Source organism: Homarus americanus, unplaced genomic scaffold (assembly GCF_018991925.1).
Source record: "Homarus americanus isolate GMGI-L3 unplaced genomic scaffold, GMGI_Hamer_2.0 scaffold4060, whole genome shotgun sequence".
NCBI lineage: Eukaryota > Metazoa > Arthropoda > Malacostraca > Decapoda > Nephropidae > Homarus > Homarus americanus.
In genome coordinates, this window is record NW_024746161.1 from 4,285,179 (window position 1) to 4,307,924 (window position 22,746).

A 22,746-nucleotide genomic window follows, 5' to 3' on the forward strand; every position below is an offset into this window, starting at 1 on the left:
TAGAGGTAGGGTCATACAATATATTGGAATTACAGATTTTTATGGGGATATCCACTTGGAAATCAGTGTCTGGGACCACCTCCTCTCCTCCTGTTACTGAACAAACCACTTCACTCCTACCAAAATACGGTTTCAACCTGTTGATATGAGTCAAACTCTCCTATTTTCTCTGGTCTGGAGTCGCTATGACATACCTGTAGTTGAGGTCATTTAATTTCTTAACTATAGTGAATGGACCCTCATATTTAGCTTGAAGGGGATTTCTATACAGGGGTATAAGTATACGCCTTAAAAATCTCTTCTTTCACTAACATATAACTACGACAAACTTCACTTGACGAAGACAGAAATGCTGAACGAGCTGACCCCGTGAGCACACTTTGAATCATAATAATCCACGACTCTTCATGCCACTGAAAAGACTTTGCAATCTTCTCAAACTGCATGAAAAACTCTTCTTGATCCTCCTCGTCAAAAGCAGGCATTAGTGTCAAATGTTTTGTCACATCAAACAATTTTGTCTCAGATTCTAAAGATAATGCCTGTAAGTCTTGTCTTCTACTGCTAACCTGTGTTAATGCTAATCCATACTGCCTTTCACGCTCTCTTTCCCTTTCTTCTCTTTCCTTCAAAGTCAACTCATGTTCCATTTGTAGCTTTCTGGTCTCTACAGCTTCTCTGGGGTCAAATGAACGCAAACTCAGTGCCCCCTTCGGTAGCACCTCTTCATTCACAAGTTCAGTTAGAACTGCATTTTGAATCTCAGACTTCCTTTGACTATGTTGATACTCAATTTCATATGTATCAGCAAGTCTCATCCAATCATCCTTTCTTAACACACTGTCTTTCAACATTTTCATGGAAGGAGTCTCAACAAACTCCTCAACATCAAAAGTAGCCATGATTAATCAATAAAGAATATCTATATCTAAATATTCCCAATAGTTAATGAGTGATAAAGGGATCTATCCTGGCAAGGTCGCCAATTTTGTTACGACCCTTGGCCTCTTAGGGTGTAACAAAATTACAAATTCAACTTCTCTTTGTATTATAGGTCCAAGGAATAGATCCCACCAAAATCATCACCTCATTACTATTGGGTATATTGAAATACATGAAATAGATTTAATTACAGAATATATTAACAAACAAACAATAAAACAAATCTATCAGTTATGTACAAAAATACAAAAATACAAATTAAATCTGATCAAATAAGTGACTCAACCGAGTGACAAAATAATGAATATAAAAGTAAAAACTAAACACTTATTTAGCTTAGCAACTACATGAAAAACATGGTATATCCACCACACGACACCTCATAAATAAGTCAGTTTTTTTCCGTGGAACTCTAAAATATGATTAACAATAATCTTTCACAAATAATACTTTACTTGGTGTTATAAAAGTCGAGCAAAGTTTACACGTTATACCACTAGAAACATACTGTACAATAAGAAAGGAGATACTCTGTACTTAACTCATCACTGCCGGCCCAATACTAGCGTCACGCGGCTTGAGAGGTAAACAAAGCGAGCAGAAATGACGTCACAAAAAAGACGTTCACGTTGCGAATCCACAACCAACGATTGAACTCTCACTCGTAGCATATATTATATTCCATAAATATTATTAGCTCACAACCAACTCAAGTTGACTTTTTTAATGAATTAAAACTGTTTAACCGATTTAATATGTTTCAACTTTGTTTTAAATTGTTGTATTACTTGTAATACACTCGACTGAGAAACCTTTGTTATGATGTAACAAGAAACGCTTGTATGAGTGTAGGAGTCACTCAGTTACGATAGCAGCTTCCGTAACACTCCTCACTGGTCTGCCACATGTCCTTACAGGTTATACTGGGCCTTTACTTTTGAATTGTTCCTAAATTGGATTTCATATAATAAATATCATACCATGACAGCAAAAATTGAAACTACAAATAGAAACTGAAAACGAGTTAAAATGATAACTGAAATTGTAAACTGAACATGAAAGCTGAAATTGAAAAAAATAAATACACTGAGAAAGTAAAATGGAATCTGTTGGCTTCATCCTGCACTACTGCATCCTGCACACAGAGCGGCGGATGAATTTATACATCATAGGAGTATATCTACACCCCGATTCTCTATTCAACAAATAACACCCAACCAGTGAACAAATTTATTTCAACAGAATTCGCCCCAAAACAACTCACACTATGAACTAGCCCAACACTGTCTCCTGTCTTCGTCACATTAAAATTACTTACAAATTATTTGCAATTAATAATCATCATATTCAGTTAAATATACTCCACTTGTCCACCAACGTTCTGATAAGGAGTTGCTATCAAATATTTGACATCATATGTGTGTCTGTTTCTTTAGTGCACCAATTAACAAAAGAGAGATATCAAACATTCTTACTTTATTATCAACACTACATCCTCTTGTATTCATTTGTATTCATTCGTCTTCTCATTCTCGGACACTTGCCTCCATCTCCCGTGACATATTATGCTCTCCGGAATTTTCCCTATAAAATTTCCTACATTAATTCTTTAAAAGGCATTTGCTTAAAAATTTTCTTAGGTGTCTGCAACATATTTGCTAATGTTTATATGATGTTCCTTAGTGGCGTCAGCATGTACGCACATTGGGCACTTTAAACAGTGGTCAGGTATAGGCAGGTTTTCCCGCACTCTGATAATTCATAGTTTTTAATTGTATATAAACTTAATTAAAATGCTAAGAACTCCACATTAGATTTGTTGAGTGAGCAACTTCCTGCTGAGATATACACAAAACTACCTAAAATATGTAGTTAAAACAACGTGATATATTGTTAAGGTAACGTTAATAGCCTAATACAGATATTATCATTTTGTATATTAAAACCCACTGACAGATCTCATAGTGTAAATAGTAACTGGACACATGTTGTAATAAATATAATACTGTTACGTGGTTTTATGGTGCCAGGTTATTTTAGGGACTGATTTAATGTTATTACAATGTATTTCTATGCTTCAGTAGCCAAGATCATTGAATACATACAATACATTTGCTTATCCACTAGAGTAACTAGACGACAACAACAAAATAGTAAATAAAAATCCAGCCAGTACTTAGAGGTCTAACCTATTCCTATGTCTTGGAAGATACAACATTATGGCAGAGTTTACTGATGCAGTAATGAATACCACGAAGGTCGGATGTACACGTGTAATTGGTTGTACAGTATATGGTGATCGACCTTTTATTGCTGCGGTGGGCTCTTGTATCGTAATCTACTCACCAGGCCTCTAAGAATTGCCAATCCCTTAGTTAAGTATAACGTGCTTCCCAAGTTTACAAGGCACTTTCTTTAATTGAAGTAAGTAATATAACAATTTGAGCAACATCACGAGTTTATGTGTGTGGAACATAGTGATTGCTGGTTGGTTAGTCTTGGATTTTATTGTTGGTTTTGACGTTTGGGCCGTCACATTCATAGGTATTAATGCATTAAGTTTTGGATATTGTTTTTAGATGTTATTTGTGTAGCCACAATTTGTGACTTGTTTAACGTTAGTGATACTATGTTTTGCTGTACCTGTTATCGCCACGCACAATTGTACGCGCCAGCCACATGTTAAGTGAAGAAACTGTTTATAGCTCAGAATAGCTCATTAAGCGAGATGGAGCTGGTAGCAGCTGTGTGACTGCCTGAGCGACAGACTATCGCCTTCTACTATAGAGGCAACATCTTGATTCTCGTCAGCCAACACCTTCCTGCAGGATATTATATTTGATCTGGTTGGTCTAACCCTAGACCCCAAAACGTGAGTGTGATTGTGAACTGTTGAATCCTCTGAGAACTCTAAATAACTTTAATAAGTGTAATTATGTACTGTATATTGCTCGTATTATTCAAACTGTGTCCTAATGTACAAGCAGTTGTTATATGTGAATTGTATTCAACAGGTTTTGACCGAATTATACTCATCGCGTCAACGGCAAGGGTCTTATCCTGCACAAACCAAAATCGCTCCTATGAGCGATTACAGTACCAATAACTTACACTTCTATTATGCTTACTGATAGTTGATTGTTTTGCTGTTTCACAAATGCCCTGAGTTTACTATAGAGTTTGTTAATAAAGTTAAATTGTTCTATGGTGTTTACTGTCTTGCACATTACCAGAAACCTGTCAACCACTTCAATTGTTTAGCTATTTTGAAGTTTAATTTTTTTTTAATGTTTTCAAATAAAAGTAAAGAAGGGGTTAAATAAGGAAAGTTACATGGAAATTTGTAGGCTGATAATTTGTAATCATAGGTAAGAGTCTGGATACTACAGACCCATTTTTTAAAACCTGAATAATTTTACTGTTTTGTATAATCTGATAAACGTCATCAGTTAAACTTTACGTATTTGTATAGCCTGTACTGCACATCCTTTAACACTAACATACCCGGCCAGTGTAATAAACAGTCTTGTCAGTTGATCGGTAACTAAAATAATCAGATAGAAGACTATCTGTTTAAAAAATGCCTGAACTTGCAACAAATTTCAGCATAATTTATTGTATAGTTATGTACAGTACATGTGAGTTAATCCTGTGACTCACATAAATGTCCACGAAACTATGGCAGGTGGAAAAATATTTTTCTTTCTATTTATAACCATCGACCAATGGCCGCCGCGCTGATAGTTCACAGTAAGCAGCCTCCCTCCAGTATTGCTTAGTTAGTGTGTTTGTTAAATCAGAACGACAGTCAGTGAGCTTTGGCCAATACTTCTCAAGTAAATGAGAATAAACGGTAATATCTGTTAGCCTTATGTACTATATTATAAAGTATTGTTATTTATGTTTAATTGTGGGTTAACATCTAGAACCCATCAATGAATTACTGTATAGTTATCTCCTCAACCTGGGGCATAATCTATTAGTCATCTATACATGATTAATTCTACAGTTATTATAAACATCTGGAGTAATTTTGAACTTCTGTATTTTGCTGAAGATCATTTATGAATATGAAAATCATTTGGCATCACTTCCTGGAATTCATGGCTGACTGACTGTAGACGCCAAGTTTAGTTTCTTTAACCTATCCTGATATGGAAGGTTTCTAAGTCCCGGAATCATTTTCGTCATTCTTCGCTGCACCGACTCTAGTGAATTGATATCCATTCTATAATAGGGGCACCAGAACTGAACCGCATAATCGAGGTGCGGCCTGACTAGCGCAAGATATAGTTGCAATAAGACCTCTGCACTCTTGTTACTTACACTTATAGATATAAAACCCAATACTCTGTTTGTCTTATTTCGAACATTAACGCACTGTTTTCTAGGCCGTAGGTCCGGGCTTACAAGTACCCCTAGGTCTCTTTCACAAGTCGACTTCTCTATGTTGATGTTATTAAGGCTGTATACATTATCAGTATTTGTTCTTCCAATATTAAGTACGCTGCACTTGCTGGTGTTGAATTTCATTTGCCATTTTTCAGACCACCCCTGCAGTTTATTTAGATCATCCTGTAATGCATTTGCATCCTGCCCTGAATTAATCTGCCGCACTATTTTGGTGTCATCCGCAAACTTGCTTATGTCACTGCTGATCCCAGTATCTAGATCGTTTATGTAGATTATGAACATGAGTGGGCCTAGTAATGACCCCTGGGGAACCCCACTGGTTACACGGCCCCACTCAGATTTAACACCATCTACGCTGACCCTCTGCGTTCTTTCGGTGAGCCATGATTTTATCCAATTTAAAACTTTCCTCTCGATACCATGAGCCTTATTTTTTCTCAGAAGCCTCTGATGCGGTAATCTGTCAAATGCTTTGCTAAAGTCTAAGTAAATAACATCGTAATTTTCGTCATTATCTACTACCTCGAAGACTTTGTAAACCCATGTTGAGAGTCGTAGTTTAATTTGCTTTTCTCTAGATGCGATCGGTTGCTATCTGCTATAATTGATTCAAGAAATTTCCCCACTACTGACGTCAAACTGATCGGCCGGTAATTTGACGCTGATGCTCTGTCTCCCTTTTTGAATAACAACGTAGGTCATCTGATATCTAGTTGCTCTGTTTACATCTTCTAGACTAAGTACTTTACATTTGTCCACAGTGAATTTCATCTGCCATTTTTCAGACCATGTGAAAAATTAGTTTAGATCTTCCCGTAGTTTTGCGGAATTCTCGTCAGATTTAATTACACACCCTACTTTAGTGTCGTCAGCGAATTTACTTTTGTTGCTGTCGACGCCTACAAATATGCTATTTACGTATATAATAAATATTAATTGTCCAAGTACTGAGCCTTGGGGAACTCCACTAGTGACGTTACCCCAATCGGATTTAGTGCCGTTAATGCTTACTCGCTGTTTCCTGTCCTAAAACCACGCCCTAATCCATTTTAGATTATCTCCTCCAATTCCATAAGCCTCCACTTTTCGTATTAGTGTTTCGTGGGGGACTCTGTCAAAGGCTTTGCTAAAATCGAGATATACCACATCATAATCGTGTCCGTCATCCACTGATTCGAAGACAGTTCATAAGGATGTTAATAGTTTTGCCAGACATGAACGCCCAAATGCAGTTTCCTCCATTTGTATGTTCTTATATTCTTATTTAGCCAGAAAAATACGGATACAAAATGGATGATATTAACAATATTGACATGGCTGAGACATTTGAGAGACTGGGCTCTCTAATTGTTACACCTCTTACTTCCTCAACCCAGTTAGGGAAGTCAAGGGTCAAGTACGGTGTATCCTCATGAACTGAGGGTTTAGTATACAGTAACCACGCTAATTATGGGAACCACTTTCATTCCTCACATTCCTCCCTGTCTCTTTACGTATTGAAGGCTTAGTATAGAGTGGACTGGATCTACTGTACACTGCCCCACCTTTCACCTATCCAGCCACGTCATTAACACAGTTGCGTTAAATGTTTACATATATTCTCCTCCCCTTTCATGAATTTTCAAAAATGTTATTCTCTAGGTAAAACTTCGCTCCATTTATCCCCGCTACTCTATAAATATTCCTCGCTGTTCACACTTGCTCCCCTCCACAAGTTATACTGCCGGGTCTCCTCTCCACCCCACCGACCACCCCCCTCTAGTGTTTACTGTAAAGCCTGCCAGTGTCCTTCTGTCTGTGACCTGTCCATTGCTACACCTGCCTGTAACTTATCCAGTCTTATACCTGCCTGTGACCTGTCCAGTCCTACACCTGCCTGTAAGCTGACTAACTTTGCACATGCCTGCAAACTGTGTCCTTATTAATTCTACACATACAGTATGTCTGTCCTGTGATCTGACTAGTCTTGCGCCTTACTATGTCTGTTTACTGTCCTTTCCATGTCTTGATTTGTTCAATACCTGAATGTGCTCCGTAGCCTGACCTTTCACACACCTGTACCTGTGTTACACTTGTCTCTGATAAATGACCTCACCTGCCTTCCCACAGGTCCTTTATAAACGCAGTGTATGTCTTAAGGGCTACATATAACAACTTGGCATAAGTCATCATAAATATCGCTTTTGACGGCCGTTGTCTGAGGTGGTAGTCTTTCCTCCAGATGCTAATGGTGTCTCGTGTCCTCGTCTTTATATTCTAAAACCTCTATAGTAATATGTTTTTGTGTCGTATTTTGTAGCACTGTGTAACTTTGCACTGTAATAGAATGACTGAATTGAAAGTGTACACGTTTATATCAATTTCAATTTGTGTATCTGTAACAGGAGACACAGCCAACATCATCACCATCTATAATATAAGGATGCATTGATGGGGTGAAGCTTTGAATATTGTTTGCACTATGCAGCTGTAGTAAACAATTATACTGGGAATGATCAGAATCTCGGCAATGAACCAACTCCAACTATATCCCTGGGTATAATAGGGACGTGGTAAACACACTTCACCTCTTCCAAATTTCTCACCCAAACTTTTACTACACCACTCTCTCTCTCTCTCTCTCTCTCTCTCTCTCTCTCTCTCTCTCTCTCTCTCTCTCTCTACCTAGTTCTCTCGCCCTCCTACTTGTGTCCACATCATTTTGCCTGAAGCTATAATATGCTCTCGAATATTTCCCACCCAAGTCTCTTTATCATTTGTCAGTTCAGTAAGGTTGAGTCGGATGTATTCTGCTCTACTCAACTGCTTCCTGGAATCTCACTACGTTGTTAAATGTAAAAAAATAAATGTTGAAATTTTGAGATTATCGTTGTTGGAGTGAGTGTTTATTTCCATGTTGTATCGCCACTAAAAAGAAACCCATTCCTCTTTAGTGCAAACAATCATGCTAGAGACCTATGTTATAGCGTTATATTTTATCAGTAACACCATATTCGACGTATAACAAACACCCCCTGTAGATTAATTTACTCTTATCTCCTTTAACCTCTATAATTAACTACTTTGTATTGCTGCACAGCGACCACAGAGCAACATACCAGATCACTTTGAACTTTTGAGAGAGAGAGTACGCGTATAGCACTCTCTCTGACCTGAACTAACCACTACAGTGCAGTCAATATTTCTTTGAACTTTTGAGAGAGAGAGTACGCGTATAGCACTCTCTCTGACCTGAACTAACCACTACAGTGCAGTCAATATTTATACTTGTACAATATTACCAACAAGTTCCCTGCCACTACCAACACAACACAAACATTACATACAGTAGCTGAAAACGAAACCCTAAGATAGAACAATATATAGTATTAGGATAACTTCGCTAGTCTTGTAACTAACATTCCTTTTTATAAGCCCAAGTACTTTGTCAGCTTTGTTTTCAGCAAATACACAGTCTGATTTCTATACAACAACGCTGTTCATCTGATATCTGGTTTCTTTGTTTACATCTTCTAGACTAAGTACTTTATATTTGTCCACATTAAATTTTATCTGCCATTTTTCAGACAATGCGAATAATTTGTTTTGATCTTCCTGTAGTTTTACGGAGTCCTCGCCAGAATTAATTACACGCCCTATTTTAGTGTCTTCGGCAAATTTACTTATGTTGCTGTGTACGCCTATATCTATGTCGTTTATATACATAATAAATAGTAATGGTCCAAGTATTGAGCCATGGGGTCCTCCACTAGTGACGTTACCCCAATCGGATTTTATGCTTTTAATGCTTACTCGTTGTTTCCTGTCCTGTAACTACGCCCTAATCCCCTTTAGAATATTTCATGAGCCTTCACTTTTTGTATTAGTCTTTCGTGGGGAGCTCTGTCGAAGGCTTTGCTCAAGTCAAAGTATATTACATCATAATCGTGCCCGTCGTCCACTGAGTCGAAAACAGTTGAAAATAATGTTCATAGATTAGTCATACATGAACGCCCACCTGTGACGCCATTTTGGGAATTATTGATCAACTTGTGCTTTTCGAAGTGATTTCAAATAGAGTTTGAAATTATTGCTTCCAGCTACAGTTGGTGTTAAACTGATTGGACGATAGGTAAAGGATAGTGCTCTATCTCCCTTATTGAAAATTGGTATCACATTAGCTATCCTCCAGGATTTTAGTACTAAACCCGCTTTTAATGACACGGTGAACAAATTTGCTAAGGGCATCCAAAGCACTTCTTTACTCTGGCAAATATCTCATCGAGACCTGTTGACTTATTAGGCTTTAGCGTGTCTATTTGCTTACTAACATCGTTACTAGTCACTACTATCTCGCTTAATCTATTTTCTTCACTATCTCTGTATATAGTCTGTGCCTCGGGTATCATGTTTAAATTTTCGGTGGTGAAAACTACAAATAAGGCAGACACCATCAACAACATAACAGGTGTTGCAACATTTCACAACACAAACTCTCTTTACACCATCATGTCACAAGACAGCTCATAGCTACAGTATTTTTACAATAACTTGTCTAGTCTTATCATTCCAGCTCTCTACGTGATTTCACCAGTGCTTTTACATCCTAAGAAACGGTAATTCTCGCCAAGTCTACTGTACGTTTGTTAACTCAGTGCTTTGTAACTCCACCATGTATAAAACTTCACCTTCACTGTTCATTGACTAGATTACCGTCACCTGGATACCCACCATCGACTTCCATAGCTTATAAATTCATGCTCATACATTGTGTCTATATTGGGCCTCACCACCACTTCATACGCAACTATTCTAAAGCCTTTTGTTTAATTATTTGCCAGTTGAATTTATTCATTTCAAATTTACATATCTAATGACACCTCCTCATCAAAACAGATCTTATATTATCCCTATTAAACTTGTCACTTTATTCTAACCAAGTCTCTGCCTCAACACTGAACCTATTTACCCAATTTCACATTACTAAGGTCCGTGCGCCACAGCTCTCGATAATGAATAGTCAGGTATGTAATTTTGTTCTCTATTAATTCGGTTATAATTTTCGTCTATTTCTAACAGTATTTATTGTATGCCTTATATCTTATGCGCCAGCTTAATAATACACAAGCGATTGCCAACCATGGTTCGGCTCTCAATATATATTTGCTGGAGTTGAATATTCATACAATATGTATAAAATAAATGGCTTTCTCACGCACAAGGACGACTTAGTCATTATAGCCAGTAGTGTGAGCGTGAGCGACAGCTTGTGACATTAAACACAAACCTGTCATGGCAGATCCTGACACGGGGCAAGAGGCAACTTTCTCAGTATATCACATTATTTTAAACTTTTGACTTCAATATTTCTTTAAAAACACCACACTACAACCCAGTGCTGCCAACCTTTGAATTTAGGGTGACAAACTCCCAAGGGACGCCTCACTGAATTGATAGGACAATAACACTTGTCTTATCTCTCCCTGCACTTTGTATTTGTTAAAAAACAAAAACAAATAGCAGCTGGTCCATGGATGTTAGACTGTCGGTCAAGATCTGGCCTTATAAAAATGACGTACAGTATAATATTATACAGTGGAGGAGGCTTCATCCTCTGGTGATGCAACTACAGAACAAACGGACTGTGTTATCCATGCAAGTCTAGTTCGTTATTATTATGTGTGCAAAATATTAAATAAATAAGGAAATAAGCACTTTGATAAATGATAACGATGTAAGTATGTGTCTTCTCTCAGTATACAGTATAGTGTAATTTCATGCTAAACGATTTGTAGATGTAGCGAAGGTATTCAGTGCAAATAGGAAGACTCAAGCTTACCCAGAATACATATATCGTTATTGCTCTTCTCGCGGCAACACTTTCTCAACTGAATTGTACGATATTTTGTCGCATTTACCCGGAGCGTCTGGCAGCGAGACAATAGAGGTCCATTGATCTTGACATATTTTGTTCAGACATAAGCGTCTGAAAGCGATAAGCAAACACACTGGTGATTATAAGAGATGCCGTCGCTCTACTCTGCTGGAATATATTTACCTATTATTTATAAGTAAGAATTTTCTGAATTATTCAAAGGAAATAACATAGATTATTAAGAAAATTGTCTCATGTTCTGGTCTACAAGACGATGGCCTTACAGTATGAAGCCTACACCACCATGGAGTAAATACAGCTCTCGCCTCATGCCTGAAGGGCCGCCGACTCGATTCCAGGGCACTACCAGTCCACCAATCTGTGTATGGGCACCTAGCTTTACGGTTAGGGAAGCGAAGGCTGTCAAGTGCAGTGCCAACTGCAGTGCCTCCTTATGTATTGGAGACTTAGTACGCAGTATGCTGTACCCACACTGTTCTTAATGGGCCGTAAGGCCTATGGGATCCGCTTTCACTTTTCACACCTTTATCGAACATCTGTTGGGAGACCCTCTTTTCTTTGTAATTCTCGTCAGTTACCCAGAAATAATTCTCTACTAGGAAGGTTAGTTTCCAAGTATTAGCTGACATAATAAACTGGATGCAACTTCCGTTCTTAGCAATTTTGTCAAGATTCAAGAATATAAAATCAGACAAAAGAAGAACATTATTATAAAATAATATGTTGGCCATTACATTGGATCTAATATTCATAAAGTACAGTATTTCAAAATGCGGGTTCAGACTCCATGAGAGTTAGTCACTCGTGAACCAACTTGCTCTTCACGTTTTTATCCCTGAAGGGGTGAAGGACTGGCTGATGGTCAATAGACGTAAGAGAAGGATGTTGCTAAAGCGCTGTAGTGTCCATTCACAAGCCACTGCTTTTAATTGCATTACAGATAAATTTCTTTCTGACATACAGTACAGGGAGAGATCTACTCAAAGAGGCTATAATGTGAAACTAATTAACAGAATGTTCTATGTGATATAATTATAGTCTCTTAACATACAACAGTGTCTTTCAAGAAAACCCCTACAGCTTAAAGTGTTAACAAGTATTAAACTTACAAGACTACAACAATCAAGAGAGAGATAATAAAGACTGAAACAACACTATTACACCATTGCTTGTAGTCTGATTATTTAATAATATTTTTTTTTAATACAACTTACAATTTATTAATGTTTAAATGTTTATATTGCGTGGAATTCACAGCCTGGGGAGTGTTGGGGTGCAGGTGAGACGGGGGGAGACGGAACATGGTCGGGGGAAAGTTAATGTGTAATAAACCCACGATGAAAGATGAAGTTAAAGCAAGTACCAAGTGAACAGTTCATGTAGTGGCACAGGCGCATAGAGGGAAGAAACAAAAGAGAGTGTAATGTAAGACAAATACAGACATCTACAGGAGAGGACTAGAACAGTAAGTAGAAATATATGTACTCATACCCTCACCTTGTATATACACGAAGTAAACCAGAATCATTGACACAGTCAGAGTGACTCATAAAGATAAATCTTGCATAACTACGTTGATCTTATTAAGTTTATGGTGCCACTATTACACTTAAACTTCCTCTCTAATTTCTACATTTCTCATTAACATCTTTTCTACCTTATCTAACACGCCTTTTTTTTTCATTTACCTTTTTTGTTGCATTTCTTTGTTCCCTTCTAGAATTATGAATAATTTTTCCTTAGGTTATCATTCATTCTCTTACCAAAATCTTCACCAACTGTTCTTCCATTTTCACTATTCCCATCACTGGCATTATTAACTATTATTTCTACTCAAAGTCAACAATGTGAATTGAGACAAAAATTGGCATTGCATCTGTTGGTCAGACAGACAACAATGACACTAAATATATAGTTATGGTCCTGCCCTTACCAGTTATCACACAGTTTGCCATAACTGTCACAATGATCTGATGTGGCTTAAGTTTCCATTTTCCCCCAAATCTACCTGTATCTGTTGCACCTATCACTCTCCCAATCACGCCACCACCAATCCTACACTCTTCTATTCTAATAAATGAAATTATTAACATCCTTCCCTTTTAGTCTTTCACGATTTCAACACCGACTCGAGATTATTACCCCAACACTGTACATGTCTTTGACCGCCCTGGAAAAAACAAAACAAAACAGACACTTGATTTGTTCAACATTGTTCATCCAAACCTTTATACTGGTACTGTGTTCTCTGTGATAGGTTCCCCCGACAACTGTGTTCTCTGTGATAGGTTCCCCCGACCACGGTGTTCTCTGTGATAGGCTCCCCCGACCACGGTGTTCTCTGTGATAGGTTCCCCCGACAACTGTGTTCTCTGTGATAGGTTCCCCCGACAACTGTGTTCTCTGTGATAGGTTCCCCCGACCACGGTGTTCTCCCTGTGTGATAGGTTCCCGTGATCCACCACGGTGTTCTCTGTGATAGGCACCACGGTGTTCTCTGTGATAGGTTCCCTGACAACTGTGTTCTCTGTGATAGGTTCCCCGACAGCTGTATTCTCTGTGATAGGTTCCCCCAACCACGGTGTTCTCTGTGATAGGTTCCCCCGACCACGGTGTTCTCTGTGATAGGTTCCTCCAACAACTGTGTTCTCTGTGATAGGTTCCCCGACAACTGTGATTGTGATACGTTCCCCCGACCACGATATTCTCTGTGATAGGTTCCCCCGACAACTGTGTTCTCTGTGATAGGTTCCCCGACAACTGTGTTCTCTGTGATAGGTTCCCCGACGACGCTGTTCTCTGTGATACGCTCCTTCGATAGGTTCTTTGCTCACATTTCACCTAAAAGATGAACCTGGGTCCACCTACAGTACTTCTACAGGCACCACTTCACTAACTCTTTATTCCCCATTCTCCGAGTCGTCTCCCTGGTTTATGATGTACAACTACTGGACAACTAAACATACACAAGCTTTCTACAGACGCTAAGAACATCTCTAAAACCAAACAACTTTCAACTCCATATAATATTGTTTGGACCAAGTAAAATATACTATAACCCCCCACCCCCGCCGCCAAGAAAAAACACAACAACAACTTTCCTTGAGTCCCAATCACAATGCCTTTACTTTAACCACATTCACAACAAATCATTTAAGTCACTATCCTATCCATCTTACAGTAATTTCTCCAGCCTAGCCATAAACCCCAACAACTGCTTCTATAGTTTAAGTCTAACATAAACGCAATCTACTATGTTTTATTGTCTTTTTTAATAGAATTTGTTTTTAAGTATAAAGAGCATAATTTTTCTATTTATGCATTAACCTAACCGAACTTAACTTGACTTAACCTAACTTAACCTAACTTAACCTAATCTAAACTACTCCCACTCTTCAACAAGGCGTTGGTTCATACACCACAGCACCACACAGCAAGGAGCAGCATGTTTACCCCAATAGACCTCTCAGCACCAAGCTTCCTAGTCACTAATTCACATCGTTGCTTCCTGGATGACTCTCTCTCTCTCTCTCTCTCTCTCTCGCAGTATCCAATTTATTTCTATATGTCTATACTATGGGAGACCCTGAACATTTCTCTGTCCACCATTCCTTTCAGTCACACAAAGCTTTTTTAGCTTTTATATATTGACCTTCGTATTCTTTCATCCACTACTGTATTAAGACACACCATCTCCATTTTCCCCAACAGAGAAGCTGTCAGCCATTCATCAGGTAATTATACATCTTAGCGACTCGTGTAAGTTTTGTGCCTAATTTGCTAAACATAACTCGGTGTTGGTTCAAGCACCACCCCGAGCAGATTGTATATAGCAAAGCTATACTAATATATATAGTATAATTTATATATATATATATAAATATAGTATATAATAAAGACGAAAGCTAAGGTATGTTGTTTCCATTTTCCCGTGTGATTTTATCAAGATTTATCTTATCCACGTTTTCATTGTGGATTTACATGAAATATATATATATATATATATATATATATATATATATATATATATATATATATATATATATATATATATATATATATATATATATATATATATGTGTGTGTGTGTGTGTGTGTGTGTGTGTGTGTGTGTTAATGTCACGCGTTTTAAGGATAGTCATCAGATTAAGCCTTGAACACAATGGACTTTGTCAACGAGGGATAACTTCTTGTTAAATACTGACATAACTCAGCAGATATTCGTGTATTTAGTTCATATATAGTATAACTAACTTCATGTCATTTCAAACTGCTTTCATTGTCTTAACATAATCAAACTCTACCTAAATTAAGTTATTATGTGATGGAGTGATGAGATAGATGGCGTGTCCACATCACCCTTCCTGTTAGTTGCTATTCTGGATAATCAACATACTATAGGTGTTTTCATAGGTGGAACCCGGAGCCGGGGGCAGATTAATTAGTGTCACGACCCCGTTCACGTCTATAAGTTCAGGCAATACAACATAAGAAAGTCTACCAGTTTTAATCTCCTCTGGCTTATTCCTGAGTTACATCAGGTTAGGTTAGGTTAGGTTTAGCTGAACTAAGTCGGGTACAAGTTAGTGAAGCTGGTAATGTCTACTTATAATTAGTAGTTTGTTGATCTACGCAATTACTACTTTACCAGTTCCAATTTTCTAAAAAAAATCAGTAATAAATTGAAATTCTCACCAATGTCATTATCCTCAATACAGACGCCATTAATCTCTGTATTATCAGCTCCTGATATAATAGTCATCGGAGCTTCATTATACATTGGTGACCAAGTCTTACATCTCTTTATGTTCTTGACAGGTGTGACAGTCAGATTTTAGTGGTTTAAATCCGCACAGACTTCATGACTAATTACCTGAATGGTTAGTGATGCGTGAGACTGACGCCCTGTTATCACACACTGACGCGCTAAAGCCTTAACCCAGATGAAAAATAAAGATGCCTTAAAATCCGATTATGACGTAACTTGTCATATTCCTAACCTGCATTTTTTCGTCGTCTCATGTCATGCTGGATTATATATTCATGCAAATGTATTATAAACTATCTCCATGGCGGGGGTTACGGACTATTACCTTGTGTTAAAACTAGAAGGTAAATATATAACTCATAATACAGGTATTCTCAACCTTCAAATATAATGTTATTTTGTCCACTTATGAAACAATACTGAAATTTCATCATCAACTGAAAATAACACCTACGTTTCATGATCTCTAACAAATTCTCAAGATGCCTCGAGAAACACTACATTCAAAGTGCAGAATTTGTTCCCAGAAAATTAATTCATTATTTAGATCATATAGTACCTGCATCATACACCAACTAAATGTTTCTGTAACACTGAAGGAATACATATTGAAGCTACCCATGATAGGCTGTAAGCGTTTGGTGATCTATACAAGCACGACAACGTATTATGGTTAGTAGTGTTTTAAATTTCATAAAAAAGTTATTATTCACAATACTCATAATAAACCAAACACATCTGTATTATCACTACAACATCTGTGAAACCTTTTATGATCCTATTATTATAAAAACTGTATGAGACGTTGATTATATATAAAGTAAGATAAAGAGTGACGGAGGGAGGGACGCACAAACGGGCATTTGTAGTTAAACGTATCAACACCATTTTTTACTGAACCATGATGAGGAATGTAATGTTGACGGACCTGTGTCACTGTGTGCAGGAAACACAATGATTTTTATCTCGACCTTGAAAGGTTTGTGAGGTTATTAGAATGACCGTGTGTGTGTGTGTGTGTGTGTGTGTGTGTGTGTGTGTGTGTGTAAATAATAATAATAATAATAATAATAATAATAATAATAATAATAATAAACGGTTTATTGAAAAAGTTTGCAGCCCGAAAGCTGAAAATATACATTGGGCACAAATGACTTATTACATACATTGGTGGTTTAACAAAAGCCTTCATTAGAGAAATGTGAAGGAACATACAGTGAACATACAGATTAATGTTTACACACGTAGGTCATGTAAGCTGAGGTGTTGAACAGCAGACTCGTAGCGTAGTAACTCCCTCACAGATGGCGTTATGAGGGGCATCACGTGGAGTACTAGTTCCCTCACAGGTGGTGTTATGAGGGGCTTGACGTGGTGTAGTAATTCCCTCACAGATGGTGTTACGAGGGGCCTGATGATGTAGTAGTTACCTCACAGATGGTGTATGAGGGGCCTGACGATGTAGCAGTTCCCTCACAGATGGTGTTATGAGGGGCCTGGTGTGGTGTAGTAATTCCCTCACCGATGGTGTTATGAGGGGCATCACATGGCGTAGTAATTTCCTCACAGATGGTGTTATGAGGGGCATCACATGGTGTAGTAATTCCCTCACAGATGGTGTTATGAGGAACTTCGCTTGATGCTGTAGCAACTCATTCACTACGTGGTGTCGTTGCATCATAGGGACACCACGTGGTCGGCTTCACTCACTCAAGTGGGTGAGGTGTGGTCGTGTGTGTGTGTGTAATAATAATAATAATAAATAATTAACGGTTTATTGAAAAAAGTTCTGCAGCCCGAAGGTTGAAAATATTCATTGGACATATATGACTTATTACCTACACTGGTGGTTTAACAAAAGCCTTCATTAGAGAAAGGTGAAGGAACATACAGTGAACCTACAGATTAATGTTTACAGTGGAGGTCACGTAGATCATGTGCGCTGAGGTGTTGAACAGCAGACACGTAGTGTACTAACTCCCTCACAGATGGTGTTATGAGGGGCATCACGTGGTGTAGTAATTCCCTCACAGATGGTGTTATGAGGGGTATCATGTGGTGTAGTAATTCCCTCACAGATGGTGTTATGAGGGGTATCACATAGTGTAGTAATTCCCTCACAGATGGTGTCATGACGGACCTCACGTGGTGTAGTAATTCCTTCACAGATGGTGTTATGAGGAACCTCACATGATGTTGTAGCAACTCATTCACTACGTGATGTCGTAGCATCATGGGGACACCACGTGGTCTGGTGAGGTGTGGTCCCAGTCCTCCCTATCGTGGACGGATAACACATAGCTGGTGTTGTTCAGTTTCAGGGGCAGTTATCACTGGATCCCTGGGACCTCACTGTGTGAAGGGTAGCTTGGGTACGACTCAGCTGTTACTGTCGAGTTGTTTTTCACTGACTTGAGCATTGTTCACCACTATTCAACACTGGTCCCATTCCTTTCCTAAATGAAATAGTAACTTCTGGCGAGAACTTGTTGATATTCCGGTGGGGAGGAGGGTTCAGGAGAGGGAGTTGGTATGGGCCAACATAACAGTTGACATGGCTGCTGCCAGAGGAGCGCCGGGTACGTCTTGACCCTTCTGGGGTCAAGGATGAAGTGTGTGTGTGTGTGTGTGTGTTTTGTCTTTGTTTCAATGCCACATCATTATTAATAATATAATGAAGCATAATTCAGCCCTACCTGCACCAAATCTAACCATATATCACGGATTAGTTATGTTTGGTATATAATAACCACTGAATCTTTTCGACGGGGTCTACGGTCATCGGGAAGTCGAAAATCTGATTTTTCGTGATAACCCTGGAACGAATCATCTCAGAAGAATGGAATATATTTGTATTAGATTTCTGGAAGACAGACACACACAAAAACACGTCTACATGTATTACAAAACAAATCGGCATTAGAAAATAACTGTGGAGAGACTCTTGGAGTTACCAAACAAGATGCAGTGTTCAAGTCATCATGTCCCATAAATTATTTTATATAAATAGTTGACCTTAGGCTGTGCGGGACATTCCTTGGTTTACGAAATTAAAACACGAGCGAACAGCGAAATGACGTCACGAGCGTGGGGTGCGGCTGAGGCAAGTCTTGGCATATCTGACTTGAGTGTTGATTGTTGACTTAGTTTCCCATCACCAAATATTATTTTTATTACGGTAGGTGATTTGATAAAAAAAATGAAAATAAAATATGGGATAAGAAACTATATATACTGTACATAAATTGAAGGCCATAGACCAGTGGTGGTCAACCTGAGGCCCACCAGTACGCCCACCAGACATAATGTTTGACCGTCGTCAGCACACATGAAAGAACCATTCAAAAAGTGGCGCTGATTTGACCATTTATCGATTCTCGGGGCAATTTAAGTATTTTTGTAATCTGGTAGATTTATACTGACATCATTTTATATTAATATTTCGATAATTCACTTGTTTATTTTGCTCATTATTTGAAGTTGATAACAATTCTATTTATAGATAAAAAAAATTATAACTCCTTATGAAACAATCGGTCTGTGTTATATGTATTTATGTCTTTTCGTGGGGTCATGGTTAGTGTACGTGACAAATTTCAAACTTGTGGTCCACTGAGATGATGGAGGGCCACTCATGTGTCCCCCTGACTGGCCACCACTGCCATAGTCCTTGCTTTTATATGAATATTAGAGAAAATGTGTTTGTTTATAATAATGAAGAGGATACAGAGAATTGTATCTCAAAGTAAATAATAAACTAATAGAAATTTACAAAGAAGCTATGAGGGAAAATACGTAGAACAAACTTAAGTCAGCATTAGATTAAATGACACTATCACCCCCTACTTCTCGTGCTGCACAATGGTGAGACTTTCAACACTTTCCTACAGGCACAAACTTGTCTAAGTTATGCAGAACAGAAAAATTTTCTTAATATAAAATTAGGTAAGAAAAACTGTTGTTGCAGCCGCCTCAGACACTCGAGACTGGTGGTAACACAACACAACCGCTGGCAACTTCCCTGTTTTGAAAAACGAAGTAAGAAGATACATATTACTGCACGTCGATTTAATCAACAATAAATTGAATCAACCCCTCACCCACACACGAATTCCGAATCACGATCAAAGATTATGGGATTGGCCATTGTGAGTGTCCTAGAAAATGGTGAATTATCGTGAGGAACGCTTTCTACACGCGCATCACAATAACACGGTGAGCGGTGTAACCCTCTCCACGGGACCGCGAAATGAAGGAGCGGGCCTGCCTCGCTGTCATGATCCCCCTCTGGAGGCCGAAGCAGGCATCCCGGAGGAGATACCTGCCTTGAAGAAATAATGTTATGCCCTATAGTCTCCGTATCACGAGACGAAACTAATAAACTATATTCTTTTGAACGCAAATGCCGCCTCCGTGTTGAGGTGAGCTGATCATTATACTCGCACCAGCGAAAACCTGAAATATGTTCATTGGGTGGTCTTGTGATGCAGTCTTTGTGATATTGGGGCGCACCTCTCCTTGCAAGCCTTCTGGCATAATGGTACTGTATTACATTCACCCAGTAGAGCAGACATAAATGTGTAATTGGGCACGGATATATATATATATATATATATATATATATATATATATATATATATATATATATATATATATATATATACAAGGGGTGTTGAACAGCTTTGTCCGGGTGAAGATACAGGGGAGAATGTACGGCTCTTCCTAGGCCACCCGCACCTCCCTACCAAATTTCAGCTTTCTATCATAAACTGTGGAATTGCATCCGACCCGCGGATGGGGGGTCATGATGCGTGGCCCTGGTGGGGCGTACCTACCCCTTGTGGAGGGGCAGGAAATAGTGCACAGCCATCCCCTAGGCCACCCACACCTATCTAATATATTTAACCTTCGTGTTTTGTTTTGTTTTCAAATGAATGATTATACAAAGTGATATAGTTTTTGCTGTCATTTATATAAAATGTTAAAAAAGTCGATTTGGTGTTGGTATGAAGAACACCCAAACGCATGACTAAACAATGGTTTTGGTTATATCCTGTGAATGCAGAACTGTGTTTTGGATCAATCTGGCATTGGAGAATATGTCTGTTAGAAAAACTGTTATGAGCAGCATGACACATGTTGGTGAATACTGGCTCTGGGTGTAGTTGTGGTGATGAATGAGGGTTCTGAGTGTAGTTGTGGTGAATGCTAGCTCTGGGTGTAGTGGTGGTGAATGCGGGCTCTGGGTATATTAGTGGACAAGTGCCTCTGGATGAATGTCAGACATGAGTCTCAAAATTTCAGGATTTTATTGATTTTCCTGTCATAATTTTTATATGGAATTTTCCTCATATTAGCACCGGAACACCCACACACACACACACACACACGTGAGTAAGTTTATCAGCTTCAAACCTCAAACAAAATTATCAAGACCCAAGTGGTGATGATTGTTGCCTTAATCCTCATACCTGGCAGGCTGGTGGCACGAGATGAATCACGCCTCATTTCCACCTCCCAATGTGTAGAGGAAAATATTGATGTACCTGAGCTAAATATTTAGCAAACGCTTGTCGCATGAATCGTCGGAGCAAGATCAACATCCTTTTAACTTTATTTTCCCTTTTCGACCAATCTGTCACCGCTGATATTAGTAGTTTACATAAGCACATAAGAATGGAGGAAACTGCAGCGGGCCTATTGGCCCATACTGGACAGTCCCATTTACACCCAGCCCCTATTGCTTATATATCCATCCAACCTATGTTTGAAGCTATCCAGCGTATTCGACTTAATGATGATATTTGGTAACTTGTTCCATTCATCCACTACTCTATTTCCAAACCAATGTTTACCTATTTCGCGCCTAAACCTAAATTTGTCTAATTTAAAACCATTGTTACGAGTTCGCTCCTGGTTGGAAAGTTTGAGTACCTTTGTAATGTCCCCTTTGTTTAGCCCTGCCTTCCATTTATACACCTCGATCATGTCGCCTCTCACTCTACGTCTCTCGAGGGAGTGCAAATTAAGATGCTTTAACCTGTCTCTGTATTCAAGATTCCTAATGCCCGGGATTAGTCTTGTCATTCTCCTCTGAATTCTTTCCAAGGATTCTATATCCATTCTGTAATACGGTGACCAGAATTGATGTAATACGGTGACCAATATGCATTGACATATTGGCTGGTGTGGCTAATAAACTTGGTGTGCTCGGTAGCTAATGACGACTCAGGAATTGAACATAAGGATAAAGAACTTATTGTAGTCATACGCGTGCTGTGTGAGCCTGGTGACTGGCCTGACCTCTGAGTCCCTCGTTTATCATCTGAAAATCGCCAATGACACTGAATAAGGAAAAATTTAATAAATAATGTTAATGAAAATAAATTGATGAAAATAAAGAAACAAGAGAGAAGATACTGTTTTTTTTTTAGTTCATCTCGAGATAGAATGTTAAGGGATGGTTAGAACTAAAGAACAACTGAAAAAAAGGAGGAATAAAACAGGAATTGAAAGAGAAACGTGTTAAAGGAGTAAAACACAAGGAACTCCGGATATACTGTACTGTTAACCCGACACTCTTTTATGGGTGTGAAATATGAGCACTGCGAAAAGGAGATGAGAAGTGAAAAAAGTGCTCGGATGACCAAGGTGTGCTCAAGGTGTATAGACATCATGAGAAATTCAGGAGTGAGAGATGGAAGGAGGAGCAGAGACAGATCAAAACAGAAATGAAACGATGAGGCGA